This window comes from Diceros bicornis (assembly GCF_020826845.1).
Source record: "Diceros bicornis minor isolate mBicDic1 chromosome 13 unlocalized genomic scaffold, mDicBic1.mat.cur SUPER_13_unloc_1, whole genome shotgun sequence".
NCBI classification, from domain to species: domain Eukaryota; kingdom Metazoa; phylum Chordata; class Mammalia; order Perissodactyla; family Rhinocerotidae; genus Diceros; species Diceros bicornis.
In genome coordinates this window covers 19791192-19795587 of record NW_026690866.1, presented here as the reverse complement: position 1 = coordinate 19795587, position 4396 = coordinate 19791192, and the positions used below count along the sequence as shown (strand labels likewise).

General features: G+C 52.1%; 1 long non-coding RNA gene across 2 annotated transcripts; it reads right to left on the bottom strand.

Moving 5' to 3' along the window:
- Positions 1 to 341: 341 nt before the first annotated feature.
- LOC131401757 (uncharacterized) lies at positions 342 to 872 on the bottom strand. Of its 2 annotated transcripts, none has more exons than XR_009217939.1 (3): positions 824 to 872; positions 657 to 723; positions 342 to 375 (listed from the first exon to the last, which is right to left on the bottom strand). It is a non-coding gene; the product is annotated as an uncharacterized LOC131401757 (long non-coding RNA). The 2 variants fall into 2 exon arrangements; XR_009217938.1 differs by lacking the exon at positions 342 to 375 and adding an exon at positions 435 to 498.
- Between the last annotated feature and the right edge of the window lie 3524 nt (positions 873 to 4396).

Sequence of the window (4396 nt, the reverse complement as noted above, 5' to 3'; positions counted from 1 at the left end):
CCTGGCTCTGCCCCTAACTCATTGTGTGACCTTAGGCAAAATACTCCCCTTTCTGAGCTTCAGTTTATCCACATGAGAAATGGGGAAGGCAGCTAGGACATCACCTCTGGGAAGTGAGAGAACCCAGACACGCAGGGAAAGTGAAGGATTGAAACAATAATGTAACAGATGTAAGTCAGGCAGAGGAATGAGGGTGCTCTCAGGGCAAGGAGAGACGGGAGAGGGGAGACCCCACCTGGTCCTGGGTGTCTGTCTGCAGGGCGGTGTACTCCGAGGATGTGGGCTCCAGGTTGCTGAGGTTCCAGCTGATCCTCCAGAAATGTAGCTGGTGCTCTCTCTGTATGCATAAACTCCAGGGTGCAGAGCCTGGAGCCACTGAGAGGAAGAGCAGACAGGTGGAGACTCTCATCTCCCAGCACAGAGGCATGGTGGACCACGGGGTCAGGGTGGTGGGTGAAGACAGCGTCCACACTGGTGGCTGCCCCATCCTTCTCAGACCTGGGGAGAGAGGGACGTGGGGAATCTAGAGAGAGGTCCTGAAACCTCTGGGGTTTGGCCCGAACAGGAAGCAGGAAATGGGAGTCGAGTGGGGAAACTGAGAGAGGGGTGGTCACAAAAGTGGTCATTAGGGGCAAGTGCTCAAGGGAGGGTCTTACCTGAGGGAGACCAGTCTGCCACTCAAGGAGAAGGGGCCCAGGCTGCTCTTCTTCAACAAGGATCCAGCTGGGGAGGAAGGAAAGGAAGATGAGGAGGAGGGACAGGGGTTGGGGGAGGGGCTGGGTGGGATTTAACCCACCAGGAGCTGCTGGGACCAGGGTCTCACCAGGCTCTGCAGGACCCTCTCAGTGGAGTTGAACGTGGCTGAGCTGTTGATCCTGTCTGATGAATACCAGAAGGTGGAGAAGCTGACACTGACTGTGAGGGTCTTCAGGTTGTGCCCCAAAGCTGCAAGACGAGAGGGAGAGCGATGGCCATCACTGAGAGCTGGCCTGAGACCATACCAGAGTCCTGCACTCTTTATCATCTGTCGTCTTCTCTCACAGTGGCACCACCACCCACCCGTGTGGTCACCCAAGTCAGAACCAGCATATCTGCTCAGCTCCTCCTCCCTCCCAGTAACACCCATTCACCTTGCACACTCGTCCTCACATACACTCCATCCCTGTCCCAACTCAAGTCTTAAATTCCTTCACCCAGACCAACACCCCAGCAGGCACACTGGATTCTCTGTCTAAAGCATGTTCTACAAGGACTACTAGAAAAATCTTTCTGAAATGAATACCTCACTAGGGCCACCACTGCTCTAGTACCACCCATGGCTCCCTATGGCCTTCAGTGTTTAGTTCAACCTTCTTGACCTGGCACTCAAGGCTCTACTCAATCTGGCTCCTGCTGACCTTTCAGTCTCATTTTATCCATCTACTGCGAGTTAAACTTCATGCTTCACGCAGCCCAAATTCGTTTCAATTCTCCCCATACGGCATGTTGTTTCTGGCTGTAGCCTTTGCTCATGGAATCCCCTCTGCCAGGAAAACTCTTCATCCTCTATTTGCCAGGGTCCGTCCTACTCATTCTTAAAGACTCCATTCAGGTGAAAATTTCTCTAGCAAGCTCTTCCCCTCCAAATTATGCCACGTGCCACTCCCCGAAACCTCCCACATTGTGTTATAATGGTGTGTTAATTCACAAGATTAGGGGCTCTCTGAGGGCTGGCCTTAGACTGAACCGTTGGTATAATCTTTGTGATCAGCATGATTGTCCTAAAACCAGAATTTCACACCCTGGCTTCCCAGCTCCTGGATCACAACTGGCTGGTAGGGGCTGGAGAGCTTCTCTTGGGAAGGTAAAGGCACCCCCAGATACTTGTGGTGGCTTCTGGTGGCACAGGTGATGATCAAGTATGCAGGGATGTGGTGGCTGGCTCGGGAGCTGTGGCGATGACTGTCATCAGGGAGGGACAGAGTGGGAGGAGCTTCCAGGCTCACCTGGGCTCCAGCAGTGGCTGTCCCAGGACCACCATTCACAGGTGAATCATAAATGAGAGTGAGGGGACCGGTGACTGTGTGAGTAGAGGGATGAGCAAGCCTGTGGATGAGAGGAGCCCAAGAGAGTGAGATCAGTGAATAAGAGAGACTGAACACAGAGGAGAGAGAGATGGACGGGCAGAAAACTTGACAGACAGATGGGATACCTGGAAAAGGGGGACCAAGGGCGGGGCTTCAAGAGAATAAAAGTGAAAAACCTGTGGGGTCAGAATGTGGTGGAGAACATGTCTGTGTCTAAGGCTTTCTCACCCTGGGCTGGGACTCTCCACCAGAACCCAAGAGAGAGAGAAGGGATGAGTTAGGGCCCTTCCAGGTCCTTCCCTCACCAAGGACAGCGGGTGAAGGAGAACAATTGCTCCGCAACCCCAAATGCGATGGGACCCAGGACATCAGGGCCAGGAATACTCACTGGTGGTAGTCGGGGCTGCGGCTCCATAGGTATAACTTGTGGAGAGAAGGCGAGAGGAGCTGAGCAAGTGTTGGGGTGAACATAAAGGATTAAGGATGAAGGAGGATGTAGGGACGTTTGTGGGAAAAGCAGAAGAGAAGAGGGAAGGGGTGTTCAGGGAGGTGGCAACGAGGTGGAAGGTGGTTGAACTCAGCAGTCACACTGTGATGAGAAGACTGAACCCCGACCAGAAGGAGAGAGAGATGGATCAAAACTCACTTTAGAGCAATGGAGGCAACACAGAACTTTGACTGGCAGAGAGAGCGTGGCTGTAGCCCAGCCCCTCACCACTGAAGTAGAGGCTGTCCCCGTCCAGAGTGAGGGAAACCAGGTGGGTGACGCCCAGGTTCTCATGGCTCAGCTCTCAGTAGAGTCGCTCTCTGTCCAGCCCGGGACCTGCGGGGCTCAGAGTGGAAGGTGCAGACGGCTGTCCACCCCACTGGCTGCCCCACTCTTCTCAAGCCTGGTGGAGGAAGAACATGGGGCTGTGCAATACTGAGCAGGTGTCCTTCTGGGTGTGGAATGTGGGAGAGTGGAAAGGAGGAGGCTGAGGGAGAGGCTGAATGGGCTGCTCTGATGTGTGGAGGGGCTCTCCTCGGTGTCTCCCGTCTGAGACAACCCCCTCACAAGTAAGGCCTGACTTCCTTTAGGATGTGGAATGGGGCCTGTGAGTGACCAAGTGTGGTGAACACACAGATCTGGGTGAGGGGGCGCCTGCAGGTCTACACGGACAGCAGAGAGGAGAAAAGCCAGTGCCCTGTGCCATCTGACACACGCAGGCAAGAAAGTACCGTTACATTCTCTCGGTTCTACACTCCAAGGTCTTTTCTTTCTATTTCTTTCTTACTCCACAGCCATCACCCAGACCTAGGGAACAATCACCTCACTCGTAATCTTCTTGCCAACACCTCCTGCCTCTTAAGTATTCAATCTTAACCCTCAGGTCCATTTTAACCAAAGTGCTTAGACCAAACGCCAATCACATCCGCCATCTGTTCACATCTCTCCAGAGTGTTCCCACTGGTCTTAGAACAGCGTCCCTAGTCACGCCTGACCTGGTCCAGCATGTCCCCCTCGCTGGTCTGGCTCACACCTCTCCCCCTGTGTTGACTCCGCTCATCCATCCCTCTTCTCAGTTCATGGACACAACAGGCTCTCTGTTTCAGGGGTGTCCTCATGCGGGTCCCTCTACCTGAAACGCTCTCTTGAACACACTCCCACACCCTCACTCCAATGTACCCTTCAGACCAGCTAAATCCAGTCCCAACTCTAACTCTCAAGCTAAATATCAGTCCTTCTCAAGAGGGCTTCCCTGCCCCCTCAGGTTGAGTCCCCTTGTGCCAAACTCCCACATCACTCTCATCATTTACTGTCTAAAATCCAAATTCCCAAATACAATATAAATTCCATGGAGTTGGGACAAGGTCTCTCTGGTTCTCCATGACCCCATGCATGTGGCCCAGGGCCTGGCTTATGAGATGAGGAAACATCCTGGTTTGTCTAGGACTGCCTTTGTTTGAACACTAAACATCCTGTATCCTGGAAAACCCCTCTGTTCTGAATAAACGAGGATGGTGGGTCACCATAAATTATACACTCAAAGACTATCTATTGCATGACAAGCACACATTCCCCTCAAGAACGTCACAGGAAAGCTAGAATGAAAAAGGCACAAACACACAAACACAATTAGTAGAGGCCAACAACTAAATACAAAATCATTTAACAAGATTCTCTGCAACATGAATCACCAGACTGTTCTTTCAGAAAAGATTCAAGAAACAAAGTTAATTCCCTTTAGAAGGCAAGGTGGAGAGGACAGTCTTTTTGGAGACTAGTGCCCTTCCCTTCAATCTACAGTGTTGCTTAGTATTCCTCCAAATGATTTGAAATGTCATAAAGA